Source organism: Polistes dominula, unplaced genomic scaffold, assembly GCF_049000335.1.
Source record: "Polistes dominula isolate Pdom_NZ unplaced genomic scaffold, Pdom_raw_medaka contig_15, whole genome shotgun sequence".
NCBI lineage: Eukaryota > Metazoa > Arthropoda > Insecta > Hymenoptera > Vespidae > Polistes > Polistes dominula.
The window spans coordinates 9,174,925-9,195,402 of record NW_028300915.1 but is presented as its reverse complement, the minus strand read 5'-3'; the positions used below and the strand labels follow the sequence as shown (position 1 = coordinate 9,195,402).

Below are 20,478 nucleotides of genomic sequence, written 5' to 3'. Positions count from 1 at the left end.
GTAAACATTTAAAACTAGCAAAACAATTATTCAACTTAGTTCAGCAAAAGACGTACGTTGAGTGGAATTGATAATATATTTAACATTAGTATAATTATATAAAATTAACTGTGAGTATAACTTGAATTTAACTAATATTAACATTAAAATATAAGATAATTGTAATACTGTTGAAATAAATGCATAAAATAAAATTAATAAAAAAAAGTAAACGAGTATTTGATTTTAAAGTAACAGAGGGTTAAATATAATATAAATTATATAATTTGGTGATCTTTATTTTGTAAAAAGAATATCAATTTCTACAATATACAATTATTACAATTACCAATCCAGATTTCTACTTTGATGTTACAATAAAATATATGACATAAAACAACGAAATCACTTACTAAGAAAAAAACTTCGCTATAAAATAAATGAAACAAAAAAAAAGAAAACAATTATAAAACACGAATAGAATCAAAATAGATCCAGTAGAAGAGTAGCTTTTAAAAATATTTCTTACCCAAAATAAAATTTATCGCATCAAATTTTATATTCAATTTCAGATTGTCAAGGGGGTTGAAGATAGGATAACTTTCCGCTTATCTTGGGGCATATATAATATATCGCAGATAAAATTAACTAGAAATAAAAAAGCACAACATTGGGATGTTTGTTTACTTTAGAGGGAAACGCATGGCGTTATACGGATGCGTTACAGGAATATGTCACGCGATAAACCTTCCAGCAGAACAACAAAACTTCTCTCCTGCAACCTGTCGTGAATTGATTATGCAACGCATAAATGATAAATAAAACTAAATATAATAAAAAGAATAATAATATGAAAAAATAAACTATCAATCCTTATTTCCCACAAACTGGCTAGAAAATACACACGCAAATAGAACTAAGAAGGTTCTAAAAAAAGCATAAATAAAGATTATATAAAGATATAATAGCTATGTAAACTTACCGTAAACGACCGTTTGAAACTTAAGAGACGAGATTGCGGGGAGAGGAGGATTCCAACGAGATTCGTTGAACACGAAACTAGTTCTTCAAAAACTCCCTCTACCGTTTGTCGGACATCAAAGATTTAACGATCCAATAACAGTAAGGAAGAGGATGAGCAGGGTGAAGAAGAGAAAACACGATCAACATTGATCCTTGCGTTTCCTTCTCTTTTTGATTTTATTCTTTATCCCTCTCTCTCTCTCTCTTTCTCTCTCTTTATTTCTATCTTCAAATTTTTTTATTTCTTCGATCACTTATAATACAATAACACGATACACTTTTTTCTTTTCCTTTATATATATATATATATATATATATATATATATATATATATATATATATATATCTTTCAATTAGTATCAATTAGTCTCTTTAAATCGCTTATCTATTCTTTAAATTTTCATACACACGATTAAAGTTGACAATTAGCCAAATCTCTGTCTCTCTGTCTCTCTGTCTCTCTCTCTCTCTCTCTCTCTCTCTCTCTTTATGATAACACAGTGATAAACACGCGCGAGAAGAAAGACAAACGACGACGACACGACCGACTACGACGACAACCACCACAACGACGACGAAAATGACGAAGACGAGATATACTCAACGCGAGGAATCAGACAACAAGAGCAACGATTGATTGGAACGCACGCAGAACGAGCACGTGTCGCGTGGTAAAGAAAGATGGGAGATCATAGAAATAAGGTTTTTTTGTGTATTATGAATTTATTGAACTTTCGTGGCTGGAGTAAGAAAATGGTAAGAGACTGGACTACAGAGTTTCACTTTTGAGGTTATGTTCGAGCATCTGGCGTCCGTTCTGGCTCACGTCGCGACTCGATCGCCTATATGTTCTCCCTCCTTTTCCTTTCTTACTTCATTCTTTCCATCTCTAGCTCTCTCTTTCTTTCTCTCTCTCTCTCTCTCTCTCTCTCTCTTTTCTTTGTATCTGTCAGTCTGTCTGTCTTTCTTTCTTTTTCTTTCTTTGTGCTTATCTCGAATAATACAATAAAAAGCAAATGTCTTAATGCTAGGATGTACGACAAACGACTGAATAGAACGAAACGAAAGGAATGCGTTATCGAATACAACGCGAGTTTCTGTACTGTTGCTGTTGCTGCTGCTGCTACTACGTGTCTCGTCTATCTACCTCTATCTCTCTTTCTCTCGTTCTCTCTTTCTTTACCACGGGAGAACCGGCGAAAAACTGCGAGAAAATCCAGCCATGCTAGCTACGCGACCGGCGTCGGACTGCCGCGAACATCGGAGCGGGGATATTCGCTCGAGTGGCATCGTCCGTTTCTATGTGTTAGTAAATCCCTCCCCACTCTTCCCATCCACCTACACTTTCTCACTACTCACACTCTCTCTCACTCTTTCTCTTTCTCACACGACGGGAGTATAACGTAGCGACGATAACTACACCAACCGACGAACCATCCCTCCGCCTCTCAACTCCCCTACCAACACTACCCCACGGCACTACCTATCCAGCATTACGCACACAACATGTCCGTTCAAATCCCCACCACTCGAACACTGCACCCGAGTATACCCGACGATGCTCGTGGCTCCTGACGAAGTCATCCGAACGAGATGCAGAGGTAAACTTATTGAGAGCAAGAGAGATAAATTTACTAAAGGATTCGGCGCATGCGTTTCAGCTTCTTCCGCGGCACGCGGTCGCACCCACTGAACGCGCATTACTTCGCGAACCTCATATTGATGTAGTAGGTACAATCGCACGATTCAGGTAACCGATTGTAAGTTCGAGATAAGTGACCGCGCAAGCTAATTCCGTTTGTCATTTTCTTTTTTCTTCGATTTTTGAAATTTACTCTCGAATTTAATGGTATTATCAAACATGTACTTTTGAAAAGGTGGCATAACAATAATTCTTTTTTTAAGGGGGTATTCTGGTCTAGAAATTTGAAAAAATCGATTTTTTTCTCATATTTTCAAAGCTTAACCTTTTAAGAATATGTCCTCAAAAGGATTTTTCAAAATTCAATTTATTTTCGGAGATATAACTGTTGTAGTGACGCGACATCCTATATCCTACCCTTATTACGCGAAACTTTGAACGCGTTTTTCTCGAAACTGTTTTTTTTTTCCACAAATGTATAGATATCTCAATTTCTACTAAACCGATTTGCTTGAAATTTGGTAAGAGTCTTCTCTATGCATTTAACTCTATCGTGCAAACTAAAATCTTGCAAAATTTTCAATTTTTACTATTTTTAAAAAATTCGGAAAAGTAAAAAAGGTGGTAAAAATAATGTAAACAGCTGTAATTTAGCGAAAAAAAAAACTTTTTTCAATTCTTTTAGTTTGAACGATAGCGGCATTATTCTTAATTAATAATCCGTTTTAATTTTTTATTTCATATTACCAGGAGAGCTACAATCTTGACATTTGCCGCGCGCCGTTTTTTTGGGACCCCCCACTTCATCAGCCTATATCTTTTTCAATTTTAAATTTTTTTACTATTTTTATTTTCCATGTATTCTCGAAATATTAATGAATATTTTGTAACATTATAGATAGTGAAAATATTATTCGATTTTTTGTTATTACACTTGAAAAAGTACCTAAAATTCATGCCTCTAGACCAGAATACCCCCTTAATTACTTATTTAATCAGCTATAATTCTTATGATGTATAAAATTGTAAGGTAGTCATAGTTGTTAAAGCGTTTTTCTTCGATATGAAATCCCAAGATAGTCAACTCGAAAATAGTAAATCGAAAATTGAAAATGTATGTATTCATTTATAGTGTTTTTTGATTATATTCCCAAGGTAAATAGATGAAAATCAGAATTACGTACTTTTACGTCATCCGATTCCTAGTAGAAAATACACATTACGCATATCGTATAAGTCATCCAATACCAATGTGTTAACTGCAGACCGTGTTATCCACATAAATCCATTTAGTTATTTCGCAGAAATCAATCGGAAGCTATTTAGATTAGGGGAAGCTTCATTTCGTCGAAGCGTGGAATACGAATATGTACTTTTCTTTTTTATTACTGACAAGAGAGAAAGATAGAATATTATATAAACATGATACAAAATTATAAGATATATATGTTATTTCTGATGGCAATACGATAGATCGATCGCAATCAGCTAGAAAATGTGTTCAAATTGTTGGATAAAAAATAAATTGCAAACAAATAGTTGGTGATAACGTGCGATCGTTTTTGTTTTGTTTTATCAACGGAATTGTGACATAATAATTATATGAAAAAATTCAAGCCATAGATTTCTCAATTTGAAACATTTTCACGTTTAATTCGGTAAGTCGGTGGAGCTTTATTTTCTTTTTAGAAAACATTTTCCTGTTTTCTCATTAAAAGCAGTGAATTTCTGCCGGCGTTCGTTGAATTCTTGAACACGATATTATTCCGAGTGCAGCGCGCGAATAGGGTTTGCGATACGAAAAGAAGAGTCACTGAATATGGCGGCTCCGATCATCATCACTACCACGAACGTTCCGCGGAGTTAACTAATGAATTCCGACGCGGTTATACCCTGATGCACGGCTCGGCTGCATTTCGAGGTCTTATCGTTGGCTAGAAATCAGCCTGCTTGGCAGATGTTCGCTAAAACCTCGACCTCGCTCTTCTTCTTCTTCTTCTACTACTTCTATTTCTTTTTTTTTCTTTGCTCTTCTATTTCCTTCTCTCTTTCTTTTTCTTTCTTTCTTTCTTTCTTCCGTTTTTACTCACAGCACCATCAGACAGCATCACCTTTACCTATCTTCCCTTCCTTTCTTCATCCAAGGAAAAAAGTAACAACCTAAGACGCTAAGTGCAACCTCTTCGAGGATGCAAAAGCAAGTAACATCGCGAATGCACCTTCAAACCGCATTTTCCTTACGTCCTTTCACGATCAACGCTAAGCTTTTTCAATGCTCATCGCGACCGGTCCAAACGCTATTCTACTTTCTTCCTTTCAAAATGAGAATTTATTTTCATGGTTTTTTTTGTCTTCTTTACTTTCTTTATTTTTATTCCCGGAAAGTTTGCTCTTTTATCAATCGACAGTGAAAAAAGAATTATTATTTATCTTGTAAGTTAATTTGTCATTCCAACAAAAGGAACAACAAATGAGAGATAAAAAAGGTAAAAAGATTTTTCTGATTAAATTCTGCAGCCATTATTTACGACCGAGATCGAGTTTACTTCATTTACTAAAAAGCTAAATATTACATTCGCGAGATAGCAAGATATCTACCTTTGGTAGTAGCTAAAAAATGCAGTAGTGATACTAAATTCCAACGTTTTCTTCTCTTCTTTATACGAACGAACAAAAATGTAGAAAAGTATAGAAAGAGAAAACTTTGTTGGAAAAAATAAGTTGAAAGTGACGCGTTAACATTTTTTTTTTCTTAGCATTTTGGTTGAAACGCAATGAGGAAATGTTCTCATGTATGTTTTACATCATAACGATAAAATTCTATGAATTTATATTGGACAAATTAATTATATTGCAAATTATAAAGTTGTTTGATAAGAATGAAATACAACGGAGCATTCTTTACCCCCAAAGCTCATCAAACTCGATGAAAAAGAATTTGAATTCATCATCCTCCGGATCATTTTCAGTTTCACTAATTTTCATCATCCAATTAGCATATTGCTAGCTTTTCATACAATGTTCATGCTCGCCGCTTGAGTTTCGATTGTAATTTCCGCATTTGTTTTTATAAGCTTTCAAGTTGGACAATTCGAATTGAGAGAAAGAGCCTTTTTCTTCGGAAATCTTGCAGTAGCTTTCTTTCTTTCTTTCTTTCTTTTCCTCTTACTTCGATCTTTCTCGCTAAAAGACCTATCCCTTTATATTTTATCGAACCACGAGAGGGAAAAAACAGAATCTCATAGTTTCAACTAATTTAACGAGTTTTCAAACAGATTAGACTTTTTATTGATATTAACTTATAGTATTAAATAAAATTCTACAATACATAACATAATCGTTTGTCAACATTTCGTTGCTTTTATAATTCCATATCGTTGATATCGATTGAATTTATAGTGTTATTTCTGTCCCGTACTATTCGTACTTTCTACTTTTTAATCTATCCGATAGAGATTAAGAAAAAAGGGCTCCTTCTTCTTTTTTTTTCTTCTTCTTGACCCGGAATAATGACGGTCGAAGTACTCGACTTTTAATTCTATTTCATAAGAATTTTTGTGTAAAGTGCACAGTATCGTAGTTTTAAAAGTACACTGAATGCGCCGGCGACGGCTGACTCTCTCAAGTTTCGTTCCAAGAACTTTCAAGTATACCTGTTTCTTCCGGAGTGTACATAAGCATATTTCTTCTTCTTCTTCTTCTTCTTCCTCTTTTCTCTTTTTTTTCTTCCTCGGCCGAGTTTTACGAGGGGAAATGAAATTTTCTTCCACTCGACCCTCGATGATACAATCACGTTTCACCTAGGTAGAGTAACAGGAAATTAAATTTTTTCTTATCTGTTTATTATTTTATTTTATTTTTTTTAATATAATATGTACCACTGAACATAACCTAACATAAAGCTCACAGTCGGTGTCTACGTGAACTTTTAATTATATCTTTCTTCTTTAGTCATACGATAATAATACCATTTTTGTAAGACAATTTTTAAATGTAGTCATTTATTTTATTTTAGTATTATATAATTAATATATTCTTCACTATAAATAATAATTTTTTAACCCGTGTTTCTCATATTTATGTCAAGAAGAATATCACAAGTTTCATAAATTGTTACATGGCAACAAGTTAAATATTGACCCAATAAATATAGTAAGAATTACGAATAATCAATTATAAACTTACAAGTAATTTGTAATTTTTGTCTTTTTCTTTTTTTTTTTTTTAACGGAGGAAAAAAGATAAGACAAACGAGTTTCTTGATTCAATAAAAGACTGAGCCGGTTTGAAACATTTGTTCTAGCAAACTCCTAACGCCTTTGTCACGATAGACGATAACCCCCTCGTTTTCCTTTTATTTGTCTTCCTTCACTCGAAGCTTGGCACTACCTCACGACGCTGGTACCTTCAGCATTTTCTCATTGGGGGAGAAAGTACGAAGGACATATGCGTGCCGGCCGCTGCGAGACAGTCTGTTCTTTGTTTCTCTTAAGTCCCGACACATTTCTCTTTTCCCGCGAGAAACTTTCACGATCGCAACCCTCTTCCGTCTTCTATTCTAGCTTTTCACCGTAAAAAACAAAAAAAAAAAAACAAAAAAAATAAAAAAATAAATATACAAACGGTTCCACTTGCGAACGAACAATTTTCTTGTTCTTTTAGTTTGCGTTCAAAGCAAAAACAAAAAAAAAGAACAGAAAAAGAGGAAAAAGTACTTTATCCTTTCATCTTCCTTCTGTTTTCCTCCCCAAAATTTAGAGTAGACATTACTTACAACCAATTAATCTCAAAAGTTCGATGATTTATGTTCGATCAGATCCGTAATGGAAGTTGTAATAAAAAGAAAAAGAAACAGAAAAAAAGAAAAGAAAAAGAATAAGTTGAAAATTTATCGGTTAGAAAGATATAGTGAAATTCCATGAGAGTGGAAACTTTGAGAAACGGTCAAAGGACGTCTAGTGTAAATTTAATTTGACACCCGATATACCTTCCACTCCTTCCTTTTAGTAGTGTATACCCAAAATGTGTGCTGGAGCAAAGCTAGAGAGAGATAGAGTGAGAAAGAGAGAGAGAGAGAAAGAGAAAAAGGGGTGGGAGGAACGCTGCGTTAGGTGCTAATTAAATGCGTCCTTTGATACGACGCAAGGTTCGCGGAGAGAAGCTCATGTTGAACGAACGCTTGGTAATCGTCGTAAACGATCGATATCGACGAACCCCATTTCTATTACAATTGCTCGTTCATCCTGTAATAAAGCTGACCAATTTTAGAGCATACTCTCTTTCTATTTCGTTAAAATAATTAGAAAAAAAATAAAAAAAATTGAAGTGAGAAAGAGAGAGAGAGAGAGAGAGAGAGAGAGAGAGAGAGAAATAACGTAAAACTCATTTGAAGGGGATCAATCAATCGTACTCGATCGAACGAAATAACGATTCACATTTACATAGGTACTAACCGATAATAACGTACTCGACAACATAGGTGTATCTGTTCTAACGGGAGAAATTTCCTAGAAAATCGAATAGAACATTACTGGATCGGAACGGATAGATAGAACCAAAAAAAATCAGTATGTGTGCAGGTCATATACATGACGCAACGACAAATTGTAACATTTTGGACGCTAACTGAGCAAAATGTGCATACTTCCAAGTTACTGTACTTGGAATACCTATCTATAATATATATATATATGTAGATGTAGGAATACAAATATGAGAGAGGATGTAGAAGGTTCTAAAGTATGTTACTTGTGTGTGTGTGTGTGTTCCTGAACGAAGAATATCGAAGGTTCCAGAGTTAGGTAGTTGTGCGTGTGTAAGGTCAGTTGATCAACAATTCAACGATGTATGGAAAATTCTAGACATTAGTTCTATATATTAATAAAACTGTTATAAAAATTATTGAAATAAAATGTATAAAAATAAATCTAGTCTATTAGCACAAAGAGAAACAGAAACTAAAATAATTACACTTCGAACGTATCTAATACCTGCACACATATACTGATTTTTATTTATTATTTTCTTTCTTTTGTTTTATCGATCAAGATTAACAAATTTCGAAGTTGAATGAAATGAACACAAACGATTCCGAAACTTTTTTAATTTGTTGTTTGAACGAGATCGTAGGAGAAAGTAAAATGATTCATTTTACGTTGGTGTGATTCTAACACTTTACGCGTGTGGTATCGTTAAACGATGCTCAATTAAGCTTCACTGCAATGATATTTGTACGTCTCACGTATGCATGAATGTATTTACACTTACGTAAGCGTGTACGATACGTGAACGTAGCTTTGGTTTCCCCGATTTATCAACGAAACCCTATTTCAATCCTCTTTCTCTTGAACTTGGTAGACTGAACATTAGCGGCTACTCCGGATGAAAGCGTTGACAGTCTGTGAGCGAGAGAGTGAAAGAGAAAGTATATATGTATGTATGTGTGTGCGTGCGTGCGCGCGAGAGAGAGAAGATTGAAGTCTTCGTTTGCAATGGAACATTAACTAATTAGCTCGAACCAGTCTCTCCTTCTGACAGCAGTTTCAGAGAAACTGACAGACGCTGCTTGGTTATCGGGAGGCGGAGATAGATTATGTTAGTTAGGGAGAGAAATGTAATTAAGTCCCTCTGACGCGGTTAACTGAGATCACCAACGAGGTAAACTAACTGCCGGCCTCTACGGCGTTACCAATAATGTTATGAACGGGATTTACGATGGACCGATACATAAGAGAATAAGTCAACCAATTCAGAAGTGGTATCCGTTAGAACAAATATTATTTGTTAATTATGTTTTTTATACGGAATGATTTGTTTGATATCAACATATCATTAGAAAATGTTGAACCCTAATTAAAACTAACCAGTCCGACCTCGATTATACCATTTACACAAAAGGAGAACTTTTCGGTATATATTATGTTTCCTTTTTTCCTTTCTTGTTTTATTCATGTAAATTATTCAAGTCAAACATCCAACCTTTTCATAGTCGTTGAAAAATTTATCCCATAATGGATAGCCTTTCCAACCATTTCATGTCCATAAGTTTTCTATTCTTTTCGCGACGAAAAGGAGAAGTGGAATTAGACGGCTGTTCGACCTACTTTTTGGACGATAATTTAAAAGCCTCAAGGAAAACGAGCAGTGGTGTTATGTCAAGCAATAAGTCGACGTTTTCGTGGTCGCGTGACCATTGCGATAAATCCTATTTAACAACTTACATATATACATATATAAGCATTAGTACTTATTTCTTTGAACGTTTTTCATCAACATTTCTAAAGTAGAAGGAGAATTCACGATTGATCGAAATTCATAGAATAATTATACTTTTATATCAGATCGTTCTTTTCATCTTTCATATTTTCTTCTTCTTCTATTTCTTCTTCGAATGACAAGGAAGAAGAATGGCTCTCGCATTTGTGTCCTTCGAGATTGCGGGATTGTTCCTTCGAATAGTATCAACGTGAACTCTAAAGAGCAAAACAAAAAAAAATGAAAAAGGAGGTACACTGTGTACTTGCGGAATGGGAATAGAAGGAAGAACTTACGGCCGTCTTGTGGAAAACTTCCTTTTCCTATCTCTCTATCTCTTTTCTTTTTCTTCTTCTTGTTCTTCTTCTTCTACTATTTCGAGAAATCCACTATGGAGCCAAGGTGAGAGAGAAGGCTTTTGCGACTTCTTCGATACCACGTTGCGCGCACCAGGATAACGATTTCTATTATAAAACAGCTTTCTCACGCATCACCGTGTGTCACATTGGACCTCAGGCGTTAGCTTTGATGCTGACATAAGCTGCTTTTTTCTGATTCCAGATTTTCTTACTCTCCAAGCCCTTTTGTTTGCGTTTCTATTACTCCTAAAAAATTCTTGAATGTATCTTAAATTGATACGCTTTTATGTTTCTAAAAAAATAAGCACGAATAACATGTGTATGGGAAAATAAAAAGTTACGCGTTTTAAACTTCAATATTTTTGTCAATTCTTGTTGAACTCGTAAAGAAAATTACTTTCTTTATTTTTCTTATCACATACGGCATGAAAAGAAAAATCGAAGAAAGCCATCTATTCATCCTCTTATCATCGTTATCCGATACTTTTTCAAATCTATCATAAATCGAAGCTCGGTCCTAGTCTAGACGAAGGTACCAAACAAAATCCATAAATTTCCGCTCTGCCAAGCTCGTGGTGGTTTCCGTCAGAACTTCTCCAAGTTCCGAAAGTAGTATTTCTGCGTTCGTGCCGCCACCCTCGTTCGCTTTCGCGACCTCCACGAGCGAAGCATAAATAATGTTAAGTGTTGGGAATACCTTAGGATAGAACAGTTGCAACTGAGTCTTCAAAGAAGTCAGAAGATTCAACTTGTGTCCTCTCTTATATCTTTTTTTCCTTCCTATGTGTTTCTTTATTGTCTCTTTCACTTTATTATTATTAGTTATTACATATTTAGCTGGTATTTCTTAAGTCAATATTTTCAATTTATTTTAATTTCATTAATACGAGTACTTTCAGTATCTTAAATATATAATTCGATATATTAATTTAATATGATTTTCTTCCTTTTATAAATATTAGCTATTTAATTATAATATTATATTAACTCAAAAGTTTTATAAAATATTTACTAATTAAATATTAATTTATTATTTAATATCTTTTATTTCAAAAACAGCAGAAAAATAAGAAGATATAATTAAAATTAATTTTACAAAATAATTTGCATTCTTCATATCTCTCAAACAAAATGTTTATCCTACTAGAGTACGTTGCGATAAATAGGTCATCAAAGAGACGCGTTTCCATGAAGTTTGGAAAATTAGGTCGGACGGACCTCTTTTCGACTATACGAAAGTCACGAGAATACCTTGGTTGAAAGAAAATTGACTCGGCCAACTAGCTTTTCTCTTACGACAACTAACTTCTAGAGTTATCTTAAATTTCGAAATCGAAATACTTTCTAGTCGCTTTCCAAATTATTATAATTTTCTCCTTTTTATTTCTATATTTAAATACAAATATGTGTATGTATATAGATATTTCTTAAAAGGTCAAATATACAGACTCAATCCAATATCCAAGTATCGTAGCGTATAATCCACAATATCGAACAATATTTCCTTTAGTTCGATATCGAGAGAGAGTATCTACTTCGTGAATTTTATCCGAAATCATGGAATAAGCTTCCGTGGCATGCGCGATACAAACCAGCCAACCAACCAACACTTCACTCCACTCTTCACGAACCCCCATTTCTAGAGTTTTTCAAAAAACGTACCGTACTAAGAAGTTTTTCGTTTTTTTGTATCGAAATTCGAAGAGACGACCATGTCTCATAGTCGATAGAAACAAGACAGTAGTTGGAAATTTTCAGGTGGCGTTCCTATGAATTCGCGTAGGAGTATTCTCTATTTTTCTTTTTCTCTGTCTCTTTATCTCTTTCTTTCTTTCTTCTTTGGCGAAATTAGATACAGGCACCTTGGAGAGGCAGTCATACCCCTGCTTTTGAGATCAAAGCTGAGATCGGATATCGTGTATGAGGATGCGCTAAACTTGTACGTGTTTCAACCTTTCACCCCCAACCTTCCCCCTTTTCCTCTTTCATTGTCTCATCGGCATCTCTATATGGTTTCCCTTTGTTTTAGTCGATCCATTGAAAGAACAAGAAGGCTTTTCCGCATCCTCGCAGTAGTCGATTGCGAATTTCCTATCGAGCTCTTTCGAATATCTCTGTCTGTTTCCCTCTCTCTCTCTTTCTTTTATTCTCTTATTCTCTTATTCTCACTCTTTCTCTCTTATTCCGCATTCTATGATTCCGCGACGCGTAATGAGTTCCACGCTCTCTGACTTTACCGTCATTTGTTTAGCGTGATAAAAGGCCTGACGATTTCAATTAGGCCGGCCGACAGTCCTGGGGAAATATCGACGAGAACTGCCCCCGGTGTCGCGTTTACCTTTCACGCTTTTCAACAAATCGAGTGTGGAACTTGTGCCAGACCAATTTTCCACATCAAGCTCCTGTATCTATCTATGTATATATGCACTACTGACCAAGAGCTTGGAAACTCTACGTAAATTTAGAGAAACACGATATTTGGAAAAAAAAAATATATATAAATATCTTTAAAATAACCGATGTAAATTAATTCGTCAAAAAATAAGGAGAAAATTATGGTTATATGAATATGTTATAATCGATATTTTATTTACTTATATTTGCTAATATTTTATCATTTCAAATTTGATAAATCTATTCGAAAAAAAGAAAGAAGTACATTCAATCATCGGCGTGTACAGAATATATTTCTTGATAAATTTTTGAGATAATTTTCTAATTGAAACTTCATTGATATTCCCTGTTACCTAGATTTGAAATTGACTTAACTTTAATAAAAACTTTGAATGCGTGGGGTAACGTAATCAATCGATTTTCGGTAATCGAGCGAAGCTTTACGTTGCAGGTGCCGGTTAATGATACGAACCAAGAAATTCTCAGGAGTATCGATTCTAGGAACTTCGCATTCGCGATGAAGATGAATCCGTTGTCTCCGTTGAACTTGGTTATAAGAGAGATAGATAGACAGAAAAGATAGAATGAGAAAGAGAGAAGAAGAGAGAGAGAAATATATATATATATATATATATATATATATATATATATATAGAGAGAGAGAGAGAGAGAAAGGGATAGAGTTTGCGTAATTCATCAATGTAATTAAACTCGTGCATAGCTAACACTACGAGGTTATCTAACCATGCTCCAGTTCTTAATGGTCCGTCAATTTTAACTCATGACTTTTGCACGAGTCTTTAACTACTTACGAATTTCAACTAGATGAGTATAAGTAAGTGTGTATTCGGTTCGAAAATCAGGACATAGGAAATACGAAGTAATTGAGGTCAACTCGTATTTCTCGATATGGCTCAATTTGTGACATTTCTCATGGCTCTAATAGAAAATATATCATGGCATTTGAGAGAAGTATTGATTATTATAACGTCGTTAATTTTTTTTCTAACATTTTAGATGATATCTTACATTACTTATCAATGACATTTCTTAATTCATTTCTCCCTTACAGTTTTATATGTGTGTCTTTATAGCGTTACTACGACGACTATTTTAACGTCATACAGTTACAGTTTGTGATCCTAATCACACGGTGGTATTCCTCTGTGTAGGTCAATTTATTTCTCCAGACGTAAAGGAGTCTCTGAAAGCGAAATGGACTTGTCGTGTATCGCCCCTGGCCTTTTTCCATCTTCAAACCGCTTCTTTCCTTTCGTGGTAACTTCGTCGTTCATCTCTAAGAGTAGTCGTCAGGCTACACTACACCTACTTCACGGAATAATGCGTTTCGGGACTAGTTACGTGGCCAAAAAGAAAAGGAATCGATTTTTTAATTTCTTTCCATTTCTTTTACTTACGAAATATATTAAAACAAGAAAAATGGTAGTCAAATCGTTCGGAAATGAAGTTAATGAAATAAAACATCTGAACAAAAATAATCATTTGTTTCTAAAAATAATTGTCAAGTAGTACTAAACAGTAAAAGAAAAATAATTTAATTTATACTTACAATATACATATAAAATCGAGAAAAGATAATTAAAAGCGTATATTTGAATGATTATGCCTAAAATTTGTGAAACGAAGTTAACGATATCAGATGAGAGTTTATACTGTCTAAACGAGAATAGAACATATCCTATTCGCAAGAACCTCTAGATTCGTAATCTAACTTCAAATTAACGCAGCCTAATTCTCGTCCAATTCCCGGGCCGTCGGAGAAGGCCCTGAGGGAGAGACAACATAGAATGTCGTCGTCGTCTAATCGCAATTCGCTAAAACGAGTTCCGATAAAGTTAACGTGCCGGCTACCCACCGAGCGACTCTACATTTAGACACTTAAAGTAAGTTAACCGACAGTCGGCTACATTGCGAGATTCTATATCTTCTTCTTCAGTTCTCTCTCTTTCTCTCTTTCTCTCTCTTTCTCTTTCTCTTTCTCTCTTTGTTTATTGGTTACATCTCCATTTCTATCTTTCGATGTTTACTTCGCGAAGAGAAGCGCACACGCAATATCCGCATCCCTCTCGACAAACTCGTTGCACGTCGTGTCTGTCTTGCGTGCCAAGCTTTAGTTGCGAAAGAGTAACATAGAAAGAGAAAGAGAGAAAGAAAGAGAGAGAGATTCACCTTCCGGCAATATGCGAAATTGGCTCTAAGAGGTAAATTGTGTTGATACGAGAGAGAAATGAATGGATCGATTGTTTGTTCTTCTCTTTCAACTTACTACTATATATGTATTATGTGTATATACCATATATATAACTACGGCTTGAAACTCTTCCGAAGGACACAGTATTATAAACCGGATCGTCAAAGTAAAAGCTCATCGAAAACGTTATCTTCTTCGACGGCATCTTTCGAAGGTCTCATTCATCTCCTCCTGATCCTCCTTCTCGTCATCATCTTCTTTCTCTTCATCTTATTATTTTTCTTTTTCTTTTCCTTCTTACTTTTTCTATTCTGTTCTATCTTTTCCGGAAACTTTTCTTCATCCAGATGGACGAATTTGCCTGGTTGGATAATTTTCTGCTACATCTTATATTTGTTTTCTCAACTTTTTACGAGCATTCTTATTATATTGGTAATAAAAAAAATAATGAAAAATGATATTATAATAATATTAGAAATTTGTTTATTCTTTAAATTTCTTTGTCATATTCTTGGCTGTATAAAAAAGATTATTATAATTGTTAGTAGTTTCTAATTAAATATACATAAGCGTGTGTTTTTTTTTCTTTTTTTCGATTAAGAATATTCGTATTACTTTATGTTAGTAATATACAAAAAAAAAAAACGAAAAAACATATTTTCATTTTTTAAATTTATTTATCAAACTTTGTGTGAAACAAGTAGGTCCTAATCATGTGCACACATTCGCGTGTTATTCTTTCCCACCTTTCTTTTGGAGCTTATCATATTTGACGAGTACGCAAGAACAGTGGCCGAGTCGAAATTAGTATCAACGTTGTCGTTCGTCCCACGGTAACAATTTTGAATATTAACCGAAACGTGTAACGATGCTAAGCGATTAATTAGCTAGTGGACAGTCGTTTGCGCCTGGCAAATCGTTCTACAGTTGTGAACGAGAAAGCAACGAAACATCGTTTACCAGGCCGGTGATCTCCGTTAAAGTTTATAACGTTCAGCACCGACCATACGGTATACTACCATTTGTTCTACCTGCATTTACAATTCGAATGCCGCTAATCCTCATAATCGGTGTACTTGCACCGGTGTCATCCATTTGGCTTAGTTCCAAATTAGTCGTTTATATTATATAAGATTAAGTGACTTACATATATTAAGATGATCATTATTTAAATTATTTTAAAATTTTTTTCCCACCCCCTAAATATCTTCTAAATATATAAAAAAAAATTCCTGTAAATTTTAAGCTCTTACAATAAATAGTAATAATAACACGCTCCCCCGAGTCGCCAAAGTTTGTAATGAAAAATACAAGCAATTTTTTTTAATAATGCTTATAAAAATCATAAATTTTGGCAAAAATTGATGAATCTGTTTGAAATATGGTACATCCTTTAAATTAAAAATTTTTAAGTTCATTACTTCTATATACATTAAGTCTATAATGTACGATCCGAAAGGATCGTACAGTGATTAGCGGTATTCGAAATTCGCGCGCGTCCACTTCCATCGATTGGGATTCTAGATCGATACTCATTGCGAGCATCGATCAACCACCAGTAACTATCGAAGCGCTTCTCTAGCTACCCCCGCCTCTCGCATCCCCACTTCTCATAGCCTTAGTACTTACGTCCTGCTGGGGCAGGACAAAGAGGCACTCTTTCTATTCTTCACCGGACGCCTACGACTACACATCTTGAGGGATTATAGAGGCTTTAAGAATTCACAAAGGACAACGAAGAGAATCTCCTAATCTTCAAGACTCGTGAAAGTGAGCCCATTCTACATCACAACCCTTAAGGTTGTGATCGCAATATTGGCGGAGTGCGAGAGGTGAGATCTTTCCAATATATATATATTTCACATCGACGGTATTTTCCCTCGTGGTAACACCACGTGGTACCTTCTTATTGTATAATCAAGTATTCATCCAGGGTTTTTATGCCGCAAGGCTTTTCCCTGACGAGCCAATAAAAAAGGCATTGTTTCTTTGGTTGGCTCAATCACGTGTTTTATTTTACACCTTAACCTAACCCTTTATTCTCCACTTCATAGTATAAACCAATTGCCAGAGGACTCTTAGTTGAGGAATTTCGGCCATAACATATAAATATTATGAAATTTTATCATTTTTTTCCCCGAATAGTGGGAACGTGTTAATATTAAAGTTAAAAGCTCAAAATTTACAGGATTTTTTTTATATATTTAAAAGAACTTTAGAGGGCGGGAGAAAAACTTTCAAAATGATGTAAATAAGGATTCTAATATATATATTAGGGTGGGTCAAAAAAATGACTTATTTTTTTTTTCAAGTGCTACGGAAAAATAGGTTGCTAGACACCTTAAAACAATTCTCACCAAATATGAGCTCTTAATTTTAATAGGAAGATCCTCCGCATTGCAGTTTTTTATTTTTTTTTCAGTTCAATAGATTAAAATTCATACCTCATTATTTATTAATTGTACAGAAAAATGTGCTAGACGAATTTTGTAAAGCACTTAAAAAAAAAAAATAATTCATTTTTTTGACCCACCCTAATATATATATATATATAGGACCAAATAAATTAAATGAATGATTCAATGTTTTTTTTGTTTATTCATTAATCGTACACTAATTTATGCATGGAATAAAATAAAATAAAGATTTGTATCGTCGTGAATGAAATCGCGAGAACGATCTTCGAAAAGGTTAGCTTCGCGATCGATTATTTACAAATGCGATCGAAGCAGATCGAAGCTTGAAGCAGAAAAGATTTAAGCCAATCAGTGATCAGCAGTGCCACGGGGATTAAAAAATTCAAGCGTGCTACAAATAATAAATATTTCCTCTGCGCTGGTCGTTTAAAACCCGTATGAGAGAGGAGAACCGATTCGTAGGATCGATCGATGTACAACCTATTGCTCGTCTGATCGGAAATTCATTTTTTGTAAATCGTCCGCGACGCGACCACGTGATAGGAAATATTTTATCTAGCCATCGTTGCACCGCACGATGTCTAAATACCCTCATCCACTGTGACGTTACTTGCCCGAACGATTCCACTCGCGGCCAAACGATAAATCTGATAATCGCTCTACCTGCTTGTACCTGTATAAATACGTACAACGCTCCTGTCTGACTGCATGGTCGTTACCTTTATTGTACCACAAATCGCTGCATTTTTTTAAATAATAATTAATACTTTATTAACGTTCAATGTTATATTTTAAATATGAAGACTAAAATAATTTTTATATAATTGATTGTACGTGTGTTTTCTTTGTCCAATGATGATTCTTCATTATTTCATTTAATAACAAATATTTTATCAACGTATTACGTTATATTTTGAACGTAACGATAAAAATCATTTTTGTTAAATTTATTGTTCAATCTTTGGTCTAATATAGATGTAAAATGAAAAAAGGATCGAATTGTATATTTAATTTTTTTTTCTTTCCATGAATCAATCGTCTACAGACAAACACAGACGTAGTGTATCATTCATATAAAAGTATTTTTGAGTTTCTTTTCTTTTAATCGTGATTATTTAAGGATTAAGAATAAAGTAGGAGCGATTATGAAGAAGAACCAGTATGTTCAATAGCGAAGTAACGCTTGTTTGAACAAAGACATGCTTGTATCGTTTTATCTCATCGCGTACCAGGAACTATACTCGGAGATTCGTTGACTCGATTGACATATTGAAATATACATTAGGAAAGATAAAACGAATTGGTTTATAAGCGCGAGTTATACGAATAGTTGATTGACCATTTCTCGCATACCGACGAATCATTGTTTATTATTACACAGCACGCGTACTAAATGCATTTGAAAACTTATCATTCGCGATTCCTAGAACTACCGATTTCATTTAATTCTATTGGAATAACAGAATAAACAGCATTAAATGGGTTAGCCATTTCGCTAACATGCAAACATAGGATGATATTACTGTCGACAGAACTTTCCTGGAGGAATATTAGTCGAATGTGGTACATTTCAAGATCGTGAATATGTCGAAAACTTGATTATTTGAATTAATGGAAGAGACTTTCGATCTCCTGACAAAATTTAATGAATTTATAACGATTCTCTCTCTCTCTTTTTCATTTTCGTATTAAATTTATTTCTCTGATAACTGTGTATGTATCAAACATTTCATTGAACATATTTTTCAAATAAACTAAATAACATGACGAGTAAATAATACCTATTGTTTTAAAATTAACATACAGGAAATTTCGTAACATTTTCGATTTTAGTTTAGTTAGCTTTTGTTCGCTAATTTTTGTAATAATGAAGCATTGAGAATCGACATAAAATACGTGTGTGCAAACATCGACAGTTCATTAAATTAAAATCAAATACGAAGCAACGAGATGTAGTATGAACGTGAACGTGTGAGTTTATCGCGACGTGTCTTTTCATCGTAATTTCTCTCTCTCTCTCTCTCTCTTTCTGTCTCTTCACAACATTTTGCCGATTTTGAAACGTGTTAGAAATATCCGTGAGAAAAACGTTTTAAACTTTATAATATTGTCTCAATATTTTTTAACTTCGATTAGTATCGATTAAAAATTTACTTGCTGTGAGTAATCCCGTTTTTATTTATTTTACCATTGATTTTATTCAATCAAAAATACGGTAGATTTTCAGCACAACTTACGGTATAACATAATCGTGTATATAGTGTTTCGTTGTATTTCATGCGAATTGTATAACAGGTGCATCTGCGACGAATTTAATTCGTAGTAATAACGTGTATGGTATGCAATAAGTATGAAATACACGCATATACACGAAATAAAATGTTATAGACTTCTGTCTGATTCTTTATGTTTTAGAATTTTAGAACTTTCTCATCTTTTTTCTTCTCATAGAAGAAAAGACTTTTTGATACAACTTTTTTTTCTCTTTTCGAAGGATCGAGAATATCTATGGGTGTAGTTTCGCTATTATATCGTTCAGTGGCTCGAAGATGCAAGCAAATCTTGGGAGAAGGAGAGAGAAAGAAAAAACAACGAAAAAGAAGAAGGACAAAAGGGTGAATGTGCGATGCATCAGTTCTTTGTCTTTCTTTCTTTTTCTTTCTTTAGATTTAGATGCAAGCACGGGTGCCAATACGTGCTTGGGAACCGAATGTTACTCTCGTAGCTAGTGGTACTTTGGTAGCAAGTGCGTTCTTGTCTCTTCGAAAGAGTGCTACTTTATCGATATCGAACCCGACTAAAACTCCAAAAGCTCGATCCTACTATCTATCGTGAAAAATCGCGACTCTCACCTAACGAAGATCCTCCAATTCAGAATCTTCAAATATTATCTATCTCTTCTTTTGGTTCTTATCTTTGCAATTAACGTCCTATTCAACGAATTCTGTTTCTATTCAAAATTCTTGTATTTCTGAGTAACAGTTGCGAATTGACAATTTGTTTTTATTCTTTCTCTCCTAATTATATCACTGAATAAATATATATACCTTAATAATTATTTCACTGAGAATCGTAAGATCAATTTTTTTCTCCTCTCTACGATTGATAAATTTTATTCATGTTTATAAAAACACTCGTTTTATTTCTAAACATACCTATACCATCTGTATAACAAATTGGTTTATTTTTTATTTTTAT

At 34.1% G+C, this 20,478-nt stretch overlaps 1 protein-coding gene across 8 annotated transcripts in view; it reads right to left on the bottom strand.

Moving 5' to 3' along the window:
* The window catches only part of sfl (N-deacetylase and N-sulfotransferase sfl), a 500,037-nt gene that overhangs the window by 221,232 nt on the left and 258,327 nt on the right, over nt 1-20,478 (bottom strand). Inside the window, exon 4 of one of the 8 annotated variants that reach the window (XM_089170137.1) lies at nt 6,298-6,444. The exons of 4 other annotated variants lie outside the window; for them this stretch is intronic. The gene's annotated coding sequence lies outside the window, so the exon portion shown is untranslated. Of the gene's footprint in view, nt 1-961; nt 1,293-2,149; nt 2,421-6,297; nt 6,445-20,478 lie in introns of those variants that run through there. 3 more of the 8 variants (XM_089170136.1, XM_015327020.2, XM_089170140.1) reach the window with 3 other exon arrangements.